The sequence below is a fragment of the Acartia tonsa genome, chromosome 13 (assembly GCF_053477335.1).
Source record: "Acartia tonsa isolate MP-2025a chromosome 13, ASM5347733v1, whole genome shotgun sequence".
In the NCBI taxonomy this organism is placed as follows: Eukaryota; Metazoa; Arthropoda; class Copepoda; order Calanoida; family Acartiidae; genus Acartia; species Acartia tonsa.
The window spans coordinates 29522648-29548033 of NC_137272.1; the positions used below are offsets into that span (position 1 = coordinate 29522648).

General features: G+C 35.1%; 1 protein-coding gene and 1 long non-coding RNA gene across 2 annotated transcripts in view; one reads left to right on the top strand and one right to left on the bottom strand.

Moving 5' to 3' along the window:
• LOC145335245 (uncharacterized) overlaps window positions 1–25386 on the bottom strand; it is an 82891-nt gene that overhangs the window by 25164 nt on the left and 32341 nt on the right. The window lies entirely within an intron of this gene.
• On the top strand, window positions 20784–22977 carry LOC145303847 (uncharacterized). The gene is made up of 2 exons (XR_013873837.1): window positions 20784–20901; window positions 21784–22977. It is a non-coding gene; the product is annotated as an uncharacterized LOC145303847 (long non-coding RNA).

Consider the following 25386-nt stretch of genomic DNA (forward strand, 5'->3'; position numbering starts at 1 on the left):
TTAGATTTTTTTTAGTGCATTTTAGTGTTTTTTATATAAATTTATTGTACTTTTTCCTTAATTAAAAGAGACTTGAACCAAAAGATCTCGCTAACCACTGAACCGATTCAGCTTTACCTTTGAGGGAAGTTTGATATAGGTTCTGGTTAGGTTTTTAAAGTATCGAAGCTTCTCTATGCTTCAATTTGTCTCTCCGTCGGTCAGTTCAATAGTCTGTAAGGCTATGAAGGAAATGTGATTTTCTTCGTAGTTATTAAAGACAGATGATAATTTCAGTGAAGATTTCTAGGAAATATGCACTGCACATCTAGTCTTTAAATTGTTTTGCCCGTCTGTCTGTCGGGCATGCTTCAAAAACATAAACCTCATTTTTAAAGGTTTTTGTAGTTTGATTTTAGTTTTGCATAATCTCTTTTTTTATTTTTTTATGACACCTGAACATCTGCTCAATAGTTTACTATGTCTGTTTGTTCATTACACATTTTATGTGCTTCGCTATTTATGAGGGTTGTCATTCTAGTTTATTTAATGTGAATCTATTTCTTTCTTAATTGAAGCCGTTTTTGAGATTTTACTGAATAAAACACACACAAACTTAAAATGTATTACTTTTTTATGTTGACATAAGTATTTCATTGTTTGATAATTGTAAAATAGATTGTTTACCGATATCATATTTATTAACTGCCTATTTAGAACATGCATAATAGTTTATTATTGCATTGTATAATCGTAGACAGCTATCAGCGAATATTAAAATGAAAATTTTAAAGATTAAAATCAGTTTTGTTAGCCCTGAGTTACCAAAGGCCCGAGCCAAAACATTTTTTTTATAATACAATACAATGCTATATTTTTCAGTGTAGCTAAGAACCGGCTCTAATCCATCGGTTAATAATCGGTTTCGTAGCCATACTGTAAAATTTTTCTACAATTAGTAAATGAAAATTCATGCTTGTGAGAATTGTAGATTTGTCCTGTTATCTGGTTTATTGAGATACAGATTCCTATGATTATATAAATGCACTATATGTTATAGGTGTAGTAAATCTGTAATAAAGATTTTGAAGGTTTGTTTGATTCTCGTATTTGTTAAACTTCGCTTTTATGAATTTTGTCATCCTTTTATAAATTATTATGTAATAAATGTTTTTGTGTAAAAAATAAATAATAATAAATAAAAGTATGAAGTATTTCTTATTGATAATAGTTAAAAAAAACGAGTACAATTATATTCAAAAGCAGCGCAGTATTAACAAGCTAAAATAGCCCAAAACAAAGTACAATTTTTAATCTAGGGTTTTTGGAAATTTTCCTGTTAAATATCTAAATTCGGCTATAAAAGAATCAAAGTCATATTTTGCTTCCTCCGCCCCTTGATTTCGCAACATTTTGTTACGATCTCTTGAAAACTTGAACCGGCTGTATTTTTTCAATTTTTAAGCCAGAAAAAAATAATTTTTCGACATTCAACCCCCTCCCACATCCTTGACCTTTCAGAGTTTACTCAGGATAAGTCATTTTTCCCCTCAATGCAATGGTTCCATAATCTTGAAGTTTGTGCAAAAAAAATGCGTACATTTTTAAAATTGAAATTGCGCGGCTTAAGGCAATAGGAACATTTCACCACGTAGCTCCCTAACTATACGTAGCACAGGATTCGTTCTTATAATTTATTAAACTAGAGTTCATAACGGTTCTAACGATATGCATAAGAATTTTCTACTATTAACACAAGCCGCGCAATTTCAATTTTAAAAATGTCCGCATTTTTTTTGCACACCCTTTAGGAAGGGGGAGATTTTATTCGTAAGGGAAAAAATCTCTTTTTCTCTACTTAAAATTCTTTTTCCAATATTTTATTTTCTAATTTTATTGGTATTATTAGGAAGTTAAGTTTTCCTAAAACAATAAAAAACTTTAAGTAGCAATATTTACATTTTTATCAAATAGGAATGAAGCTCTTTCAAATTGTAAGAAAAAAATACGGACGGAACCAGAAATATCTCACTTTGTATCTTTTTCTCTCTTTTTTCTCTCTTTTTTCTCTCTTTTTTCTCTCTTTTTTCTCTCTTTTCTCTCTCTTTTTTCTCTCTATTTTCTCTCTTTTTTGTCTCTCTTTCTCTCTGTTTTTTTCTGTTTAATAAGTTCTGCTACTATTAAAAAACATTTTTATTACTAAGGTTTTTTAAGGGGGGAAAATGAGCGGTTTCAAAGGTTTATTAAACACCCCTTTACCCCCCTGGATGTCAATACTGTAAATCTATTTTAGTACTTTTAAATGAACAGAAATATTCATGAAGAAAATATATTATAAAATTTCAAGTTCAACATGAAATCATAGTGGGGTAATAGTTATCAAGGATTCATAAATCGTAAAGGTTTAGAAATAAAAAGTTTTCTATCCAAATATTAGGAATTTTATTCTCAAAGTTTTACACTAAAATACTTAAAATTTTGATAACATTAATCCAATTTGGTTCATCTTTACAATGAAGCTTCCCGTAGGTAATGGGAAGGTTTATAACGCTTTTGGGGAGGTTACCAACACCTTCCAATGAGAATTCGCCCTTTGAAAAAATCCCTCCCCCCGTTTATTTATATTTCTCCAATCTTTCTTTATAAAACTAGAACTAAATTGGGGAATGGTCAACTATCACCCCCCAAGAAAGCGACGCTATGGCTACTGAGGTTAGGGAAGAAACCAATAAAAATTAAAATTTATTTTCTTTGTCCTTCAACCTTTGATTTTACTAGTTAATTTATTTCTCATGTGAGGTGCCACAAACTAATCATAAAATTTTATTTTTAAAAGCGATGCTTTTCTATAAGGGGGGGGGGGTTAATGCAACCATCTCGTAATCAATGATTAAATGGCACTTATAATTCGAATTTTGATCTGAAATTTTTCATGAGTAATCCTTGGAAGGTCTATTTTCCCTGAATCGAACAAAAAGTTGGAAAAGTAATGTCTGGCAGCTCAGTTGTTTAGCCGTTTTTTGCCTATTTTCAGAGCAAATTTATCATTAATTACGTAGGAATCAACTTTTTAAAACATATTTTTGGTTTAATTCGTGTTAAATGATAGCAATAACCATTTTTTATATTTCTAGTACCAACAGCTACCAGCTAGAACCGTTTGATAAGGTTTTTGAGCCACAAAATGTATTAAGTGGAGATAGGTTTCGTGACTAATTTTCTTTTAAGATATCCAAAAAATGAGCTGCCAGCAGTTAACTGTTACTTTTCCAACTTTTTGTTCGATTTAGGGAAATAGACGTACCAAGGATTATTCATGCATAATTTCAGATCGAAATTCAAATTCTAAGTGCCATTTAATCATTGATTACGGGATGGTTGCATTAACCCCTCCCCCCCCCCCCCCTTAGGGTCGGTCCGTCCGTACGTCCGTCCAGTTTTCTATTTCAAACTATATTTTGAAATTTTGGAGGGGGGTCGTAACTCCCCTTCCCCCCAGACTTATTGAATTCCCCTCCACACTGCAATTGCCCCTAGAGGACTCCAGGGGGCGTAGCCGCCGGTTTGATATATTCAACAACAGTTTTAAGATATGCTTAAAATTAGGTTTTTTTAAATTAGGTATTTTAAAATTAGGTATTTTTAAACTTAGGTATTTATAGTAAGGTGTTTATTAAATTAGGCATTTTTAAAATTAGGTGTTTTGTCACATTAGGCATTTTTAAAATTAGGTATTTATAAATTAGACATTTTTAAATTAGGTGTTTTGTCACGTTAGACATTTATAAAATTAGGCATTTTTAAATTAGGTATTTTTAAATTAGGTGTTTTGTCCCCACTCCATATTTTGCTTCCTCCGCCCCTTGATTTCGCAACATTTGTTAAAGGTCCCTTGAAAACTTGAACCGGCTGTATTTTTTCATTTTTTAAGCCAGAAAAAAATAATTTTTCGACATTCAACCCCCTCCCACATCCTTGTCCTTTCAGAGTTTACTCAGTATAAGTCATTTTTTTCCCTCAGGTTCCATAATCTTAAAATTCTTTTTTCCAATATTTTATTTTCTAATTTTATTGGTATTAGAAGGAAGTTATGTTTTCCTAAAACAATCAAAAACTTTAAGTAGCAATATTTACATTTTTATCCAATAGGAATGAAGCTCTTTGAAATTGTAAGAAAAGCGTACGGAACCAGAAATTTCTCACTTTGTATCTTTTTTTCTCTTTTTTTGTCTCCTTTTCTCTCTATTTTCTCTCTTTTTTGTCTCTCTTTCTCTCTGTTTTTTTTTCTGTTTAATAAGTTCTGCTACTATTAGAAAGAACCTTATTATTAAGGTTTTTTAAGGGGGGGGGGGGTAATGAGGGGTTTCAAAGGTTTGAGGGGGGTAAACACCCCTTTACCCCCCTGGATGTCAATACTGTAAATCTATTTTAGTAGTTTTAAATGAACAGAAATAATCATGAAGAAAATATATTATAAAATTTAAAGTTCAACATGAAATAATATTGATGTAATAGTTTTCAAGGATTTAAAGGTTAAGAAATAAGTTTTCTATCCAAATATTTTCTGAGATTATTAGTTTTTAAAAATTTTTGGGGAGTGGTTGTATTTTTTCAGAGACGATTTTCATGGAAGGATGTGGGTATTTTCCCCCAAAATAGTGACGAACCATTCTTGGACCTATAAGAAGATTCACAGTACTTAAGCTAAAGATAAACAGACATTTTGTTACTTTTATATAAGGATGATAATTTCTAACGTTTTCGAAGCAAATTCTTAATAAATTAGAAATAAATTATTTGAAAAAAAATCAACATGAAACATCTATTTTTAGTTTTATGACTTATTAACATTGAATTTCCATGTTGTCCTATACAAGTAAGTTTTTATGTGTATGTGTGTGTGTGTGTTCGTGTGTGTCTATGTGTGTGTATGTGTGTGTGTGTGTGTGGGTTTGGTTGTGTTTGTGTATAATGTATGTGTATGTGTGATCATTAAAATTCCGCAAATGACTGTATCGATCGTTCAACAATTTTCAGGGAAACATTGTTTTCGAGGGTTCAACGCCCCTATATGAGTAAGGACAATGCTAGTTTGAACCAGCTAATCAAGAAATAATTAATACTAAAAGTTATTAAGCCAACGAATAAAAGAACATGTTTATAAAACTACCCTTATTATTTAAAGTTCAATGTCCCCTTTATTTTGATTTTAATAATATTTAGAAACACAGAAAAAACATCCAACTACTTCATAATATTTGATAGGGGAATAGTAAAATATATTTCATTAGGGGGAGGAGGGGGAAGTGGGGGGATAGAAAGGTGTAAAAAGGCCTAATTCTACCACCTGCCCTTAGTGGTGTTTCATCCCTTACACAAAATGTATTACATTTTCAAATTATCAGATCCACTGATTATTACCACAGCACAAATAGCTAATTTACATAATATAAAAGTTTACACTATGTTTATTTCCTAATTTCAGCTTTGCTCCAGGAATCTAGGAGCTTTGTATCTAAAAAGGTAGTAAATGGTTGAAAAAAATCCAAAACCATCTAAAATCTAAAAAATAATAGCTTTAAACCATCCCTAAACCAATGTGAAGCTTTGACAAAATTGAGATTAGTGTAGTAGTTATCGAAATCTTTATTACAGATAATAAAACTTACTACTTTGCAACATTGTAAAGGAGAACAATATCGGTCAAGCGGTTAGCAAGATTGTTTCGGTACGCATGCCTTGCCGTACACGAAATCTTAATCTCCAAGCCCTCCGAATGACCAACATATGAATGTTTACAAATGTGTATTTATTACCATGAAAACGGTGAATCTAAAACAAAAATATAAAGATTAATTACATAGCATTAATGGTTTATTATTTTTGTATATCGAGGTTGCGTGATTTCAATTTAATTAAAAATATAAAATTTCTAAAAAACTTTAAATTGGCACGAAACATATTAAATAGCATCAGAAATTGATAATTTTAGATTCAAATGATCAATAAAATTAAGGAAAATATTCGTAGGTCAAAAGTTAGCAGTTAAATGGTCTATTTGTTGAAAAATTAATGTTTTAAATTTCTTCGTAAAAATATACCATACTACACTTATTATTAAGAATTAAGATAAATTCTTACCACATTATGATGTCAAACTAAGCAGGAAGGCTTATTTGAGATCTTCCACGGATTAGAGCGCATGTATATCCATCCAATACATTATTTTTATTCACGTAGCTCTTCACATGGGAATCAACAAGGAAAAAATGTGCGCGCCTTTGTTTGTTTACAAGCGAAGCGCGGAGATAGTTAGGAATGCCGCGTAACACACTCATTCTCTGGTGTAAGGAAAAGGAAATTAATGGGTTCGAACTTGCCAGGGAATACAAGAAAATCATTCCAACACACACCCGTCTAGTCACTGGGAATCGAACACAATAACTCATCTTAACATCATGCGTGCAGACAGTGTCCACAAATCACAATCTCATAACGCATAAATTACAAGAGTTTAAAATGGCATGGCCATCAGGCCTAAAATTAATTATGGTAACTTACGAACACCACAATAACTCAAACCGACTCCACTACCACATAAGGATAGGAATAAGGAATGGGAAAAGCATTCAACATTCATGAAATGCACATTTACCACTCACACATCTCATTATATCATGGCCTCATAATCTCAATTAAAGTTAGAATTACAGACCATGTAATTGCGAATACATGAATTAATAATCAATAGTACCTAAACTTTGATTAGGTACCTACATAATAATAGGCAAATGATTTTTATATTAAAAATCGCATCAATAATTAAATAATCAACTCAAACTTTTAATCAAAAGAAAGAAAGATTAAATAATGACATTTTTTTTCTACTGAATCTTTTTTGCTAAAAAAGAAAGTAAAAATTTCATAAAAAACTTCTCAAGATTAAGCATTTTCTCCAGCGGAAAAATACTCGGGCTTACATCTAGACATTCTTAGATAAAATAGGTAAATCCTTAAATCTAACATGTTTAATAAAATAGATACTTAAATCTAAATAAAATATGACTGTAAAAAAAATCATCAAACATCGGAAAGTTAAAATTTCATAATTTTAAATCTTCGTGAATCAAAATTGCGTAAAATAAAATTGCAATTGAAATATGCAAATTAAATTACCAAAATAAAACAAAAGCTCAATTATAAGAAAAGAACTTCTCTAAATGCTGAGTTTGCAATTTCTCTCTGTTTTAAGAAGAAAGCAACTTGTACATATTCATACAGTCAAAATTAAGGCAATTTGGGGCCTCAGTTAGAATGAACCCCTCAAGATACAAACTAACCAATCTTTCAAATATTAATAATGCCATGTTCCAGCTATCCTGACGGACGTTATGTCTTTCCATCACAATTTTTTGATACTGCATAATTTCCGACAGGATTTCTGGCGCAGGGCTCCATCAACTGAAAATAAACATAATTAGTGATGTTTAAATCAAATCAAAAATTAAAAGAATCATGAATAATTCAAGAAACTTTAGAATCATCAATCAAAGCAATCAAAATAAAATTATCTTATGCTTTAGTTTTGCCGTTCTGTAGTATGTCTGACCGAGGTAACAGAGCTAAGATACACTATAGAGCGGTCTTATTAAGCTTAAATCTTCGAACTCAAAGAATCTACTTAATTCAAGACGAAAAAGAATCTGCATTTTTCTTTAGGTACATCGGTTAAAAGGTAAATAGAAATAATTTTAATATATATGTAATATTAAATTATCTATGTGATTATAATAAATCTTAAGAAATACTTATATGATGTAAAAAAAATCTCATTGTGTTACTTTTTATCATATCGAATTTCAATTAAACAAGGATAAAAATGTTCGTATTTGCGTAGGTACCTAGGAAAATTTCCGCGAAAAAATCCCTGGTCCCGGAAAGACTTAAATCATTGAAAGAACTTGCGTAAACGTATAAATAACTTAAGTTTGCATTTCAAATGAAAATCTTGCGTCGATTTGAAAGTTCAAACGAAATTGAGTCAAAATTTGCGTTTTTTGTCTTTCGAGAAAAATATCTGATAAATCTACCGTAAAAATAAAATTCAAAGTTAAACAAGAACGATACTTATACTAAACTTTGGGTAGATTGATCTTGAGCAGACGTCTTGCGGAAGTCTCGTTACTCGTGGCGGCTGCGTCATCTGATAATTTGAACTTGCAAACCACGGTCCTCCCACCTGGGCGCACTTCTTCCACACGCCCCAATCTGAACTTCTTCATCAAATTTGTGCTATCGTCGATCAGCACCACGTCTCCCGGCTCGAGCAGCACCTTGTTGCTGCGCCACTTGACGGACTTGAGTAGCTCAGGCATGAGCTGCTCCTTGTACACCTGATGGAACTGACGGGTCAACTCCTCCAAGTTCTCCAGCCTCCTGGTGATGGGCTCTTTACAACCTGTCTCAAAGGTGCAGATTGCATCGTTGGTCCTGCCGCCTAACAGATCAGCAGGTGAAATTATTCTCCAGCAATTGACGTCATCTCCTTGGGTGGCATAGGTCAATGGCTTAGAATTCAGGACTTTTGCAGTCTCAGCACACAATACCAATAAATCATTGAAGGTTACAGTAGCACCAGCCAACTTCTTGTTCAACACACGCTTGACCAGCCCAACCTGCCTCTCCACAGTACCCACGAACGAGTGTGCTGCGGTGGGCACCAGATGCCATTCAAAATGCATTCGGGTATCCTTCAAAAGTTCATCCATAATTCGCTTGGCACCGGCCATATTGGTGCCTCTGTCTGTGGTAACCCTTCTAGGCATATTGTAAAACGCCTGAAGTTTTCTCAAGCCGACCATTACGGCTTCAGTTGAATAATCTGTCAACACATCAACAAACACAGCCTGTGTAAATCTACAGGCCACAATCAACAACCAAACTTTGTACTTGGTCTTGGAACTCCTGGTACCAACGCCAGGCTTCGTAACTTCGATAGGCCCCGCAAGGTCCATATGCACCTCCTTGAAGGGCACAGAGGGCTCGACACGATCTGGCAGAATATTAGCAATTGCGGGACTCGAACGCTTGGCATATTCAATGGAACATGCAGCACAACTCTTGACCACTTTCATAGCCTCCATGCGGCCATGTGTGATCCATGCATACCTGCGGCTTTGCGCCAACGTCTTACGATGGCCTCCATGCCCCAATTCATCGTGGGACTGTTGAAGGATGAGCCGCGCCAGCCTGTTGTGGCGGCTGAGCAAGACAACACCTGGGCTGTCCTTCATAATCTTCCTGGGGCCTCCAGCAGCGGCCTCAAGAGCCTCATCTCCTCTCCCGGACATTTTCAATATTGTAAATGTCCTAAGAGGATAACATCCATCATGACCCACAATAGGCCAACAAACCTGGACCTTGTGATGATACGGTTGAAGGGAGTCAAATTTCCCCTCGGCGTCCATGGTCATCTCCTCCTCTTGGTTGAAGGAAGTCAAAAACAGGTCACAAACAGAATCCATGTATGTATTTGTGAAAGTATAGTTCTCATAATACTTAGAACTATCATTGTTGCTAACACCATCCTCATTTGCTGCAACGCCACGTTTCTTGATAAGCAGCGTTTTAAAGCAGTTGGCAGCCTTAAGAACTGCGGCCACAGTCCTCCTTGCCTGCCTGTAGGTCCTTCTTGCCAGAGACCTCCAAAAATCATTGTCCACTACCTGTGTGAACATTACCTTGAGCTTCGCCATCTTGGGATTTAGCTCGCTCTCGGGAATGGATGCATTTACCTCACCCGCCGTCTTAACGGGCCACTGGTCCTGTTCCAGGCGCAACCAGCTTGGACCTTCCTGGTATGTAGATCCAGGTTGTACATCCTCTATCGTACACAAACCACGCGTTGCCAGATCGGCAATGTTGTGCTGGGTTGGAACCCATCTCCAATCTTCAGGGCTCGTCAACTGTTGTATCTCGGAAACACGATGACTGTTAAAAACATTTAACATAACACTGTCACTGGATAGCTGAGCTAGGGCGCAGCTGCTATCACTAAAAAACACTTTGCCAGAAATGTTGAAAGGTAGGGCTCTGGCAACAGTATCCACAAGCCTTGCCAAAATTAGACAACTAAGCATTTCTAACCTTGGTATAGACTCAATCTTCACTGGTGCGACACGTGACTTGGCGCAACACAAAACTACATCATATCCTCCAGGAACTGGCCATCTCAGGTAGGTGATGGCTGCATAGGCCTGGTTAGATGCATCGCAAAAACCAACAAGCATTGGAAGCCCTAATGGCTTATCAGGAACCATCGAACGTCTGAACGACACATTTCCAAGTGCCGAACGGTCCTGGAGGCTGGACACGAGCTCCGACCTCAACTCTCCAGGTATAACATCATCCCAGTTGCATCCATGTATGCAAACTGAGCGCAGACAAAGCTTGGACTTAAGCAGCAATGGCGCTGCTAGACCCATTGGGTCATAAAGTTGTTGCACAATTCTCCAAACTTCACGTTTAGTTATCAACTCAGGTAGACTTCTCCAGAGGTCCTCCAGATCCAGATCCTCCAGTAACTTTCTACCCTTAATCTTCTCGCCGTGGTTGGCTCTGACAGGTAGGAACAACTTATCCTGTTTAGGGTCCCATACAAGGCCCAGAACTTTTACACAGTCAACATCATCTCCAGAATAAACAACAGATTTAAACTTGAAATTGCCAGGTGCAATCATATCCTCCAGCTCTTGGACCAGCTGGACAGCTTCAGGTTTGCTGTTATGACCGCTCAAACAGTCATCCACGTAAGTACAAGTCTCCAATTTGACCGATGGAGGATCTTGATACAAAATAAATTCGGAACTGAGTGGTTGCTGAACATCTCTCCACACATCCTGCTGGGCTACAACGTCACAACCTCTAATCTTCTCAGATCCATAAACATCTTGAACATCCTGCTGGGAACGTCCACCAAAAATACGACCAGTGAGTCTGAGGGCGGTCACGGCCATATCTCCAGCCAAGGCCTCACCAAAGTTGATGGTTTTGGTAAGGTAGACCTCTGGCTCTCCATCAACTGTATCAGCGAAAAAAACACGTTTCAGCTGAGAATCTTCATAGGTAGCTAATAATGAATTATAGAACTTCTGAATATCAGCCACGAATGCACACTTATAACTTCTGAACCGGATAAGATTGTGCATCAGAGTATATAATGGAACTGGGCCGTCCATCATAATACTATTGAGGCTTAGCCCCTTGCAGCAGAGGCTAGAATTGGCGCATATCCTCAAGGGCGTGGAAATAGACTCTTTATATGCACAGACTAGGCTCGAATAATACACGGGCTTAGTATAAGCTAGGTCTTCTGGCGAAGCTTTCTGATACACTCCACGAGACACAGCTTCTTGAAACACTTGGCAGAAGGTGCTGTACTCACCTTTTTTAATCATTCTCTGCCGGTCACGTAAGCAGATCTTATAGGCCTGCTCTGAATTGTCAAATAACACACTTGGCGGCTGCTTGTAGGGATATGAGGCCGTCCAAATATGGTTCTCAAGATCTAATGTCAGACCTTCTTCAATCAGCTGCCGCTTACGCACATCCAAGGCGGACTGCCCGGCGGCTATGGCGGCGCAATGACGGCAGTTCTTACAACAGCTGCACATTGATGGCGGCTGTATTCCCAAACTCTCAGTACTCAGGAACTCCATCTTGCTGACCTCCAACTTCACAGCTTTACAGGCGACAGGATTAGCAACAGTCCTGCCATCTGCAGACACAACTAAATAGCCTGTACCAAATAAGCTTCTGTACAGTCTAGAATCACCAACCATTTTATCTGCACACGGGAACATAGCTGGTGTTAAATGGCCGATTAAAACATCAATCTTGCCGTCAACCATAGAAAAATTATCAGGTTTCATGTTGAAAATGTCGGCGGTGGCTGTAGGATCAATAGAACGCAACCCTTCTTCAGTACCAATGCTGGGCACTACCGCCGCCTCCAGAATATGTGAATTCCGGTTGCGGTCAACCAAACAAATCTTGACTGTAGGACATGCTTGGCTCTTTCCATCTGCCAGAGAAATAGTAGCTGTGCGACCAGTTGATGGCAACTCTAACTTCTTGGCAATACTTCTAGAGATCAACGTCAAATTTGCTCCACTGTCCCACATGGCATTGACGGTGACTTGACGTTTGTCAGCCGCCAACGCCGGGACCTGCTGCAACATCAGCATAAAATTGTTTTTGCTAAACAATTGTGATTCATACACTGCCGCAACTTGTCCACTAGCAACTGATTCATGTAATAATGAATTATGAGGCTGGTTGCAACTGTCAATGGTACAGCTGCCAAGCTTATCGGCTCTGGGACAATCGGCCACCCGATGCCCTTTTTGTAAGCAGAGCAAACAGGCGCCTATCTTCTTGATGAAGACTTTGCGTTCAGGAACAGACATATCCCTAAACTTGGAGCACTTAAACAACAGGTGATCAGAGTTACAACCTTCCGACGGGCAAGGCTGTTTCTTCTTGGTCTTAGCTGGAGACCCAGGTTTACCAACGGCTGTAGCTGCGGCCGCAGGATTACCTTTCTTCTTGGAGGGGGTGTCTACATCGATTGAACACCTCATCAAAATGGCGCCACGCTGTTCCTCTATAATCTTCAACAGCTTAGGAATATTTGGGGTATCCATCGAGCCCAACGCCAGGTTGAGCTTGTCCTGGAAATCACGTGGCAACTTTTTGGATAACATTTCCAAAAGAATAATGGTCAACCACTGGCTTGTGGTGACTTCCTCATCATCATCATCTTTAGTCAGCTGCTCGAGCTGGCTAACTGCACCACCAAACTCTGCTAAGACTGTCACAATCTGGTTGGAGTCCGACGGTTTAGGCTTCTTCTCCCATTGGTTGAAAAGGCAGAGCATCTGACGTGTTTTGGACTTAAAACGTGCGTCGAGGTAAGCCCATTGAGATTCATGTGATTGAATCTGAATTAACTGAAGTCTTAACTCTTTATTTTTGCAGACCTTTTCACTGCTCAACAATAACTGTAAATATGACGGGTCCTGTCCTACGGTAAGCTTTTTAAAATTGTCCTTGAAACTTACGTAGGCTGACTCTGAGCCGTCAAAGCTTGGAAGAAAACGTTCGTCGACACGATTCATATATCCTGGCGTGAACATAGAACCGGTGCCGAACTGTGGTGTGCCAAACGGCGACACAAATGGCGATGCTGTCGAAGCACCCGCCGTCGTTGTAGGCGGCTTCACAGGTTCAAGCTTAACCTCGGCCAGCCGTTTCATCAAAGCAGACAAAGTGTTTATAATTGGTTCTGGTAAGGGAAAGTATGACCCTTTAATAACTTTCACAATCTTTATGCAACGATCATATAGTTCAGCCTTATGGTCAGGCAAATTATCACCAACTAAATCAACAACACTTTGAATGTCACTGAGCTCCTCCATAGCATCTAGAGCATCTTTCAGAGCGTTATAATCCTTTTGCACAGTAATTATATTAGAATAAATGTCACTAAACTCCTCAAGCTCTTGGATTCTCACACCAAGCTTGCTAAAACCGACCATAATGCTATCGAATGTCTCGAACTTGTCATGGACAAGGATTGACTCCTTAGTGAAATGTCTAACATCAAGCTCTGAAGATTCACTGACCAACTTCATCACTTTATTTAGTTCACTGGTTAGGGCCTCGACGGCTGGGCGCAGCCGTAGTCCCAGTTGAGCGCCTTTATTCTTTTTAGGACCCATGATTGTCACAATAATTAACTGTACTGATTACGATTATAATAGTGTGTGGTAAGGTATCACAACCAACACATTCACAAAACTTCACAGATATTTTCTTAGCCGCATCTGTTCTGTCTCGTTTTCATTGTTTCGGTACGCATGCCTTGCCGTACACGAAATCTTAATCTCCAAGCCCTCCGAATGACCAACATGTGAATGTTTACAAATGTGTATTTATTACCATGAAAACGGTGAATCTAAAACAAAAATATAAAGATTAATTACATAGCATTAATGGTTTATTATTTTTGTATATCGAGGTTGCGTGATTTCAATTTAATTAAAAATATAAAATTTCTAAAAAACTTTAAATTGGCACGAAACATATTAAATAGCATCAGAAATTGATAATTTTAGATTCAAATGATCAATAAAATTAAGGAAAATATTCGTAGGTCAAAAGTTAGCAGTTAAATGGTCTATTTGTTGAAAAATTAATGTTTTAAATTTCTTCGTAAAAATATACCATACTACACTTATTATTAAGAATTAAGATAAATTCTTACCACATTATGATGTCAAACTAAGCAGGAAGGCTTATTTGAGATCTTCCACGGATTAGAGCGCATGTATATCCATCCAATACATTATTTTTATTCACGTAGCTCTTCACATGGGAATCAACAAGGAAAAAATGTGCGCGCCTTTGTTTGTTTACAAGCGAAGCGCGGAGATAGTTAGGAATGCCGCGTAACACACTCATTCTCTGGTGTAAGGAAAAGGAAATTAATGGGTTCGAACTTGCCAGGGAATACAAGAAAATCATTCCAACACAAAGATCCTTTGTTACACATATACTTAGAGACATCTTTTTACTTTTATATAAGGAAGATTGTGCCTTTTCGCGATTATGGAAAACTTTGTGGATATGACAATATGAGTAATTGATAACACACCATTCTTAATTACATATAAATATTATGCATTAATATATCTAATAGATAAATTTTATTGATAAACTATAATAGATATAAAATACATGGACATTGTGACAGGAAAATTTTAAAAATCAATTTAAGTTGCTAAAATATTCCTCAGATATTAGTCAATACGTTCCTCCATGGTCAGGGAAGGGGATAGGGTAGTCTTTGGGGATTTGCCGTATCGTTACATTAGCTAGCTGGCAGATAATTTTGTCAGGGTATGCGAAAATCTCTCATAACATCCATGTATTCAATATCCATTTATAAATTATAGTTTATTGATATTTTTATTTGTAGCGAAGGTACTCTATAACTAGGTCTTGGCTGTTTGTCCATAAGTCATAGAATTTTATCGAAGATATAATTATGAGATGATAAAAATATGAATCATACTTTTCAAACAAACAAAAAAATCTTTTATTTACAGTATAAATATACTTAAAAGGACACTAGGATTTAATATTTTGTAAGTTAGTCCGTCTGTCAAATAAGATCTTACTAACTGCTAGACCGATAAGGATCAGATAAATTTATTATTTGCCATACTTAATCTGTCTGAGCAGTAGAATAACCCCCCTTGCCCCTTTAAACTAAAGTATCTTAATGTAAATATGTGTGTCAAATGTGATATCGTTAACGGCAATGGCGGCTGGCCCGATCAGCCAACACTTTATTGGCCATAGGCAGGTTTTAGGCCTGATACGTCAGCCACCGAAGCAGCTCATATTGCCTAATACAAATTGACGTAATACAATACAGATGACCAATGATAGGCCAATGATACATTCATTTTGACCAATTGGTAATTTGTATTGTATGGCGTCATTTTTATTAGACACTATTAGCTGCTTCACAGCCACCTGAGGCGAACCCCAAAAATTATTCATTCGGATTGTACTTTAGAACTGAATAAACAATAAAAAGGTGAATAAACTCTATAAACCAATAAATCCATCATTATCAAAAACATTATTGAGTTTTGTGCATTTTACTACGGAAAAAAACGCGGCAATTCCCCTCGAACTTAAAGTGGACCTCAAACAAGTATGTATTGGTTCTGTTCTATAGAAGGGTGATGGCAGAAAAATAGCCTAAAAACATCCCAAGACTTAAATTTAAAGGAAAAATTATCCTTTAGCTTATACAATGCTTATTTTAGTATTAGTCTTGAAAATGAACCAAACTGTTTTAGGTTAAATTAAGTAAGATTTAAGTGGAGTCTAACATTACGAAAAACAAGGATGAAAACATCCACAAGTGGTGAGGCATAACAAAGGTCAAACTATGTAGCAATGTAAAGCATTAAGTAATGAAATATTGATAGAATTGTACCCACGAATTACATTCCCCTATGCGTTGTAAACGCATATTTCGATTTAAACAATGATCTACGTTAAATATTTCATACGATATTCTGATCAGCAAAAAAGGAAAGGAAGTTTAAAATGTCAAATCCACTAAATTCTTGAAAAAATACAACAATAATGTGAAGTTTAACCAAAAAAAGGTCCGCTGAATTTGAAATAATATTTTCTTATTAAATTAGGGACGATTTTTTTAAAGATATAAGCACTAATGATAAAAAAGAAGAGATTTTTTTTACAAGAAGTTAAAGAAGAAAAACTTGGACATACAGACAGAAGGACAGACATAAACATTTATAAAGTAGTTTCGCTGCTAAAGATACCATAAATCTACCATATAACGCTATTCTTATAATAGTTTAATCATTTATAAGAATAATGTAAGGGATGAGGGGTAGGGGGTATAATTGCTCCACTTGTTAAAAAGTAAAATTACCAAATTACTATTCAAATAATATACTACTAGCGGCTACGCCCCTAGAGGCCTCTAGTGGCACTTTAAATGTTTTTGTTTGATAAAGTCTCTACTTAAATTTTTTTGTACGATACCTCTTCATTTGACGTTGAAGTCTCCTAAACGTGTTTTAAAATTTCGATTTTTTTGTCATTTCTCTTGGGAGGGTGGTGGTACCCTCCCCCAAAATAGTTAAAAACCTTCCCGGGACTTATGAGAAGCTACCCTGTTAAGGAGAACCCGATCGGTTCAGCGGTTAGCGAGATCCTTCGGTACACACAGACACACAGACAGACACACAGACATCCTGTTACTTTAGTATAAGGATAACTGGTAAGTAAATATTAAAATGACTATATCAAGCTCATATTAGCACAAATCAAAAAAAATATTTCGTTATTTATCGCATTGCATTATAGACAACTTTCCGCGTATGTAAAAATTAAAAATCATAAGAAAAATAACGGCCCGCGCTAAAAAAAAACTTTATTTCATTACTTTTATTTTAATATTCGTGGAAAATTACAATCCACCGGATATTAATCGATTTGAAGCCGTACTGGAAAGTAAAAATTGATAATATAGAAAGGGTGAATGCCATGGTTCTTAAACAGGCGCAACCAATTGCAAATCACAGCACTCTATGAGCCATAATGACGTTAAAATATCGTTATAATGTTATGTCGATGATATGTCAGCTATGACCACCTTTTATTGAAAGCAATATAGTCGACAAAAACCTATAGAAATAAGTCATCAAAACTGACTTATAATGTTTTATATTGATATGAAAACAACAAAAAGTTTAACAAGGTTACTATTTATTCTTTTTTTGTGGCTTTTGATGGTATATAGGGTTTCATATATATTGTATGGCATTAAATATTTGCTTATATTCAAATAAACCTATTATTATATTAAATTGTTGTCATTTACTAAGTATATTTGCGATTACTTTTATTTAATGAAATCTTCCAATTTTTAACATTTTCAAAACAGCCTGCTTTATTGCATCAAGATCAATGACAGATCTATATAGGAAATAAACGTCTATAAATGAGCTCGAGTCTTCCAATGGTAAAGTGTTTAAAACTCATAGTGCTCCAATAATACTCATTAAACTCTCATTGACCAAAGCAATAAGACCTTTATCCTATTTGTATATGGAATGAATTAAGTTTTTCACTTCATGTAGATATTTGAATTACAGTGAAGTATTTAATTCTTATTTCATAAATAAAAAATATACGTTCATAATAGAGTAAATCTAAGAAAACTGTATTTTAAAAGAATTCGATTGTGGCGACACTTTCTTTGTGTTAAAATATTAAAACTAAAATTTTAATCATATTAACCCTTTGGTGATGGTAATGTGAAAAAATATAATTGAAATAATCTTTTTAAAATCATTTAAATTAATAAATATTTAGGCGTTTTCCTGTTACAAAATTTTTTATCAATTTGAAAATTTGAGTAGCCCCCCCCCCCCCCCCCCCCCGACAGTCTGGATAGTCTGCGGGAGGAGGAAAAGATTTGGACACAGGAAAAAGGCAAGCTTCGCTCGGCTTCCCCACACAGCACGGACACGTTATTGAATTAAATTGAAGCTTGCCTTTTTCCTGTGTCCACAACTTGATGTCGGGGTACTCTAATTTTCTAAATTTCAAAAACTATTTTAGGTTAGGTTAGGTTAGGTTATAGGCTAGGGAGCCGAGCGCTGCGGCCACGGATGTTCGTTGTCTGGGGTACTTTAATTTTCTAAATTTCAAAAAACTATTTTAGGTTAGGTTAGGTTAGGTTATAGGCTAGGGAGCCGAGCGCTGCGGCCACGGATGTTTGTTGTCTGGGGTACTTTAATTTTCTAAATTTCAAAAAACTATTTTAGGTTAGGTTAGGTTAGGTTATAGGCTAGGGAGCCGAGCGCTGCGGCCACGGATGTTCGTTGTCTGGGGTACTTTAATTTTCTAAATTTCAAAAAACTATTTTAGGTTAGGTTAGGTTAGGTTATAGGCTAGGGAGCCGAGCGCTGCGGCCACAGATGTTCGTTGTCGGCTATTTCTTTTAAATATTGCTACGCAACCCACAAATAAAATTGTTCTTGCTAAAAAAACGCGGACGAGAGGGAGAACATAAAGGGGACTGGGAAAAGGGGGTTGTTGGTCAGATGGGAGAGGAAAGGGGTAAACAATACAGTAAAAAAACGCGGACACGTAGCGGACGAGAGGGAGAACATAAAGGGGGCGGGGATAAGGGGGTTGTTGGTCAGATGGGAGAGGAAAGGGGTAAACAATACAGTAAAAAAACGCGGACACGTAGCGGACGAGAGGGAGAACATAAAGGGGGCGGGGATAAGGGGGTTGTATATAAATAGACTGAAAGCTTGAAGCTGTTTGCTAGTCGACTGCCTTGTAGCGAGGGACTGCGATCCTAGACTGGTTGGCATGGTTGACTATGGAGGCAAGGCAAGGCTCGTGTCTCGCCTTATATACCCTCCCTCCCTTCCTCCTGTCCAACCTAATAATAGTTTACTTAAATTATTATTTTGTTGTCGGGGGGGGGGGGGGGGGGGTACTCAAATTTTCGAAATCGCTAAAAATAATACTAAGAGGAATCTACCAATATTTACTTCTTTCTTTTAGATAGTAATGGCGGGGGAGGAAAATTGATTTATTGATTTATTGAGAAATAGATAAATAGATATGTACTTATAGAAAACTAGCCAATAGCGATATAGTTATATTGAGCCAACTCTAGTGCTTAAATATACTAGGTATACCAAAACAAGGATGACAAACATCCATAAAAGCGAGGCACTGAAATGGTAGGACAAACGGACATTAATACTTGTATAGTGTCAGAACTGAATAATCAGAATATAAATGTATAAGAGACGAAGCAAAGTTGTAAGTAATTTTTTTTTAAAACTGCTTGATATAGGATAATGTTTATGGATATACTTACATTTTCAGGACTTGATTATAGAGTTGCTTCGCTTTTAATATTATATTTTGTTATCTCGGGAATCAGTTTACCAAAAATCAATCGGATAATTAGATCACATAAAAATTAGTTGTTAAAAAAGTAAAAAAAATAACATGTTTAAAATGGACGTAAGGACATTCTAGCAATAATTATAGAGTTGCTACGCTTTCTAAAACGCACCTAACTACTAAAGGAATCACCATGCAAAATTTGAAATCGATACGACAATTCTAACATGCCTAAATTAACGAAAAAAGCTATCCGTCATTGAGGGACGTACGGACCGACCCTAATTATAGAAAAGCTTCGCTTTTTAAAAGATTAACATTTTGTTTAAATGTTTGGAAACTAATATTTTGGAACCAACTTAACAAAATTCAATAAAAGTACCCAAAGTTTTTTTTTAGCCAAGAAATAAGATAAAATGGTTTTAAAACTTTGGGTACCAGTGACAGGCATACAGCCTAAAAAGACTTTTATAGTAGCTTCACTATAAAAAATGTATATAACCCGCGACCGTGGCTCAACACGTAGCGCATACGCTCGTCGTCGGGGAGGTTCGATTAACCCTGCTAAGTAACTAAAGCCCAGTTCACAAAAGCATTTTAGAGGTCGACCGAATTTTTCAGTAGGTCAACTGATTTGAGTACAACTGAAATATAACCCAACCGAAATATAATCTTATTTTTTGCTGCAATTACACAGTTTTTGTACATGAAAATGATTAGAGATTGTAATAATAACCCCATTTTTCTGATTTACCAGTATAATTATATTGTTTAACGAAAAAAAAGTTACTCTATACTTGGTCTCATTTTGCCTATCTAATTTAAATCATTGGTTTATCTTTCTATCCCTGCTAGTGGTCAGTAGTGAGACGATGTTTATTTGAAAATTACTCAAAAGCTGTCTTTTAAAAACGTTCAATATTATTTCTTTTTACTTGTACTTTAAAGTTAAAACAATTTAGATAATTATTTAATTTCTTTGAGGTTTATAGCAAAAAATTATATTTAGCTAGCCATGCATCGCTTTGTATTAAAAAAATATTAGTCTCTGTTTGTATTTTATAATGATCAGCTGATATGATTTTACGACGATACTTGTTTTTGTAAATAAAAAATGTGTTTATGACAAGGCCGGACAGTAATTCATTTAGTAATTAGCAAGAATATTTTTGTTTTTTTACCTTTTTATCATGTAGCTTTTATTTATAATTTAAAAGAAAGAAGCCCGCTATGTTTTTCCGATGTATCTTAGTCAAATAAATATGTAAAATTAGATTAAAGAGTAGGTATCATTCCGTGTTAAATTTCAGATTTAAAAAAATGATTTTCATGAGCACTGAACAGCTCACTTCTCTCTATGATTTATAAAAGGTAATTATTTTATAACCCTTGACTGTTGCGTAATACGCAGCACATCCGTTCGTTTTTAGGAAGGTTATAGGTTCGTATCTCGGCCCAACTCCACGTCATACTTAAAGATGTTAAAACTTGTTCCTATTGCTGCTATGTTAGGTTAGAAACATAAATAGTTAGATTAGATGGGATTTGGGAAGGCCTTGGCCCAAAATAGGTGCAACTTATTACCATGCTTAATTAGTGCTTACAGATAAATATATAGTGGCGTGCACAGTGTTGTGCTATGAGGGTGCACAAAGGAGGGGGTAGTTGACTTACCCCCCCCCCTCATTTTCAATTTTTGTTTGTAAAAGAAAGAAAATTGTGGGGAGGGAGGCCAGGTCAATTTTTGGTGAAGTTAAATATAAGTTCAATGATAAGTGCCCTACGTGACGGACAAAACAAGCTTTCTTCTTTGTTTTCCATCCTCTTATTGTATAACGTAATGCGATTTTTTTGTCTGAAGCTTAAGTAACTACTGAACTGATTGGGTTCTCTAGTTTCTGCAAGCTTTACATAGGTCCTGTGAATGTTTTAGGCTATTTTAATTTCCGATTTTACTTATGGAATGGGTTTAAACTGTCTTTCTAGACCATTTCTGCGTTTTCGAATACAGAGCCCCTAGATGCCAATAGTATTTTATAAAGCAGTATGTTTTTTTTTGTCTGTAGCGAAAAAATTCGCTATTTGCTGAACCGATATGGTTCTCCTTTGCAGTGAAGCTTCCTATAGGTCCAGGGAAGTGCTCTTTGAGGCTTATTGTCCTAAGCCCCTCTTATAATAAGTCACAATGTGAAAATGGACAAACATTTCGAATTATAGAGTACCTTTGCAACTAAAAAGTATTTACTATTTTAGAGGTTCCAGTTAGGCTAAGTAGGAGGAAATGAAACCAACGAGATGAAACTCTATGTTATACAATACAGCACACAAGAAAAATAATCTAATGTCGACGTGTAGTAATATATATAAGAAGAAAGTGGTTTGGACTTCTTTCCCTCAAGTCTTTATCTAACCAATGAACGTATTTTGATAACAACATGATATTTTTCTAATGATTATTAATGCCTTATATATGTGATATTTAAAAGAAAATTATTTAATACTTTTTAGTAGATAAGCTACGCCAAATCGAAATGTCCTTCTATCTTTGTTTTGTTCTTGTTTTATAATATATATTAGGTATCAGTATTAAATTTTACTTTTTTCTACAAGACCTTTATGCAAAAATGAAAGAACAAGTATCGTTACTTTTTATGTTTTTATAAGAATTTCTGGTTGCTCTGAAGTTTGTTTCATCCTTATAATAAAGTAACAGGATGTTTGTCTGTATTTATGCTTATCTTTAACAAAGGATCTCGCTAACCATTGAATTGTTGAGGATCTCCTTAACAGGGTTGATTCTCAAATGTCTCAGGAAGGTTAATAACTATTTTGGTGGAGGGTACCACCCCCCTCCCAAGAGAAATCGCCCTTTAAAAATTAAGTTCCCCCCCCTAATTTTTTTTCTATTTGAATTTAATATTTCTAATTCATCTCCTCCCTCAAGTGACCTTAGAGGCCTCTAGGGGCATAGTCGCTAGATGTGTATAAAGAATCATGTAGGTAGCTTTTTGCATTATTCAATATGCTTCTGAAATTATTTCAAGTTATTTATTAGCATTCATTCTACATGTTAATTTGTTTTTCTGTTTGTTTTCTAGTCAAATTTTTAATGCTTTTGTGCTTCAATACTAATGAATGTTGTCATCCTTGTTTTATTATTAATACATTTTTTGTAAATAAACTTTCACATTCGAAGGCTTCATATTTGCAACTTAAATCAACAGCTTGGCACCTGTCATATAACTATACCTAATGCTAATATAGTTAAATCAAGTTTTAAGCAATAAAATCTCATGTAATTTTAAGTATTAACATTTCGAGAAAAAAAAAACCTGTCTTCAATGTTTCTGAATAACTGTTACATAGTTTACTTAATCTCATCGTCAAATTATGATTTTATAATGAAATTCAAATCTATAAAAAAAATATAATCATTCCTTTAATCAATCCTTTTAATTTATTAAGATCGTAACTACTTTATAACTAGGTAGAGTGTTTTCATCTGTTATTTACTTAAATAATTTCAATACAAGGTGTGTGTATCATTCCAAATACTTACAAAGGGAGAAATTTTTCTTGCTTGGTGTGCCATAGATTTATTTATTTTAAGTAGAACGTAGTAGAATGCTGAAATTTGGCATGTAGTTGCTCCAATGAGATACAGTATTTTACTGAAGATACCGCCGCTGCCGCCGAAAACCGCTATATCCTGCAGATTTATCTTTTTCTTGCTAAATGAGATAAAGGGGGAGGTAGGTTGTGCTAAAATTCCGTAAAGGTATGAGTTTTAAGGCTTGAAAACAGTAGTAGAACGATAAAAGGTTTTTTTTTTTAATTCAACCATCTTGTAATCAAGGAGCAAATGAAACTTAGAATTCGAATTTTGATCTGAAATTTTGCATGATTAATCCTTGGTAGGTCTATTTTCCCTAAATTGTACAAAAATTTGGAAAAGTAACGGCTGGCGGCTCAGCCGTTTAGCCATTTTTAAACTCTTTTCAAGGCAAATCATCACGAAACCTATCTCCACATAATACTCTTTGCTGCTCCAAAACGTTTTCAAACGGTTCTAGCCGCTGGTTGTTGGTACTGGAAATCTAAAAATGTTCTTTTTTGTATCATTTCACATGATTTAAAGCAAAAACATGTTTCAAAAGTTGATTCCTACATAATTCATGGCAGATTTGCCCTAATAATAGCCAATAAATGAATATACTAGGGTTCTGTGTAATATCATTATATCGATTTAAAAAATCAAGTTTCACTATGGTTTTAAGTGAAAAAACAATTTGAAATGTTGAGCAATATTAGACGAAATATTATCAAATATTTTGTTGAGTTCAAAAGTTCGAAAAAAAATAACAGGCCAAAACATAATCAAATGCTGTAAATTACAAAAGTACACTAATAAAACTGTTTATAACATTACAAGTTACCATCCCTTTTTCTAAATTAACATTTTTTAGTGAAAAAGTTTACTTTTGTGTCACAGCAGTTTGAGCTCAACAAAACATGTGATGATGTATATAAAAAATGCCTAACATTTTAATTTTTTTTTCATATAAAACCATGGTGAAACTAAATTCTTTAAATTGACATATTGATATTACACTGAACTCTCGTATATTCATCGAAAAAACATTTAGAATCACTGCTGGAAGGTGCTTAGAATCAATTGCTCTCATTCGTGGATAGTTACCAGAAAGTCCTGTGTAAAAGTGAAGCTTTTCTATAATTAGGGTCAGTCTTTCTTGTCGTAACAGGTAGCTCTTTTGGTTAATTTAAACAGGTTAGAATTGTCCAATCATTTTCAGACTTTGCATGATGATTCCTATAAGTTAGGGATGACCTAGAGATTGCAGCAACTCTTTAATCGTTAGCAAAAAGTCTCAAATTCCAATAAAATAGGCTCATTTTTTACTTTTTGACAACTAATTTTTTTGTGTAATTATACAATTCATCTGATTTTAGGAATAATGATTCCTATAACAACAAGGTACAATGTTATAAGCAAAGCATCTCTACAAAAAAGTCCTAAAAATGTAAGCATGTGCATAAACAGCATCATGTATTCAAGCAGTTTTGCAACAAATTTACTTACAATTATGTTAAGGCTTATGCATTGATATTCTGCTTATTTAGTTCTGACACTCTACAAGTGTTAATATTTATTAGTCCCTCCATTTCAGAGCTTCGCTTTTATGGATTTTGTTATCCTTGTTTAAAAAAAGGGGGGTTGGTTATCAATTCTATTTTTCCTTAAAGTTATGTGTTCAGTTCATAAACTTTAAAACAGGATTTAAATGCTAAGATGAAAAATAGCTGTTACTTTAAAGAGTAAAATGTGAATTTTTGTGCTATTTCTTTTCTTAGACAACTTTAAAACATTTAAGAACTTATTTTTTTCCTTCAGGTTTAAAATATCACTGATGATTAACAATACTACAAGTTGTTGAGCAAGTAAACGTTAATATTATTCTTTGTGGACTAGTGCAATAAACAGATTAATGCCCTCTCCCTGCAAATATTTAAAATTAATGGAGAGAAAGAGCATAAAAAACGGTAGGAGATGGCCGCAGCGGTCCTGCCGCCAAAACTTTACAGTTCCACATTGTACCTAATCAAGTACCAGATATCCATAGGAACTGACAGCCAGAGATCCTTTTACTTTTCAATAAGGATTAAAAGTATGACATTTTAAACTTTACTACACCTAAAGAATAGTTCCACGAAATGATACCAACAACAACTTTGTGTGGAAACTCTTTCAAAAATACCCGTGTATCACATTTATGATGTTTTAACTCAAAACTCCCACATTATTTTTAATTTATAAAATAAACAACATATTTCAAA